The 435-nt window shown below is 37.9% G+C and overlaps 1 protein-coding gene across 1 annotated transcript in view; it reads right to left on the bottom strand.

The window, feature by feature from the left end:
• The window catches only part of LOC119589233, a gene marked incomplete in the record, with an annotated part of 23,897 nt that overhangs the window by 22,947 nt on the left and 515 nt on the right, over window positions 1-435 (bottom strand).

The raw sequence follows: 435 nt of genomic DNA, 5'->3' as shown, positions 1-435 counted from the left end.
CGTGCGTGCGTGGGTACAAATGCGTATTTTCCCCTCGAGTACCGACGTGTGTGTGGATGAGTGCGTGCATCATCACTAATATATATATAACCATGCTCCAACAGCCACACACCCAACGCATTTACAAAGCTAACAAAAGCTTGTAATTAGTCGATCCTCAATCATAGCTTTCCCTAGCATAAGCTGCGTGATCCAGAGCGGGGAATTCTGATCCTGCTCTTTCTTCGTCATAATTGATTGACTGTTGGTAAACCTTTATATTATTGTTTCTTTTACTGCGATAAAACAGAAAATGAAAATATATATTTATGGCTGATTTCTACTTCCGCAGTCTACTGTATCGTTTTTTTTTATCAAGTCTTATTTATATACACATATAAAAGCATTAGATAATGTACGTGCTATATTGTTACACAGGGAACTGACTCAGTAATG

This window comes from Penaeus monodon, chromosome 25 (assembly GCF_015228065.2).
Source record: "Penaeus monodon isolate SGIC_2016 chromosome 25, NSTDA_Pmon_1, whole genome shotgun sequence".
Taxonomy (NCBI): domain Eukaryota; kingdom Metazoa; phylum Arthropoda; class Malacostraca; order Decapoda; family Penaeidae; genus Penaeus; species Penaeus monodon.
Note: the sequence above shows the minus strand (reverse complement) of the source record. Positions and strands in the feature narration are given on the sequence as shown.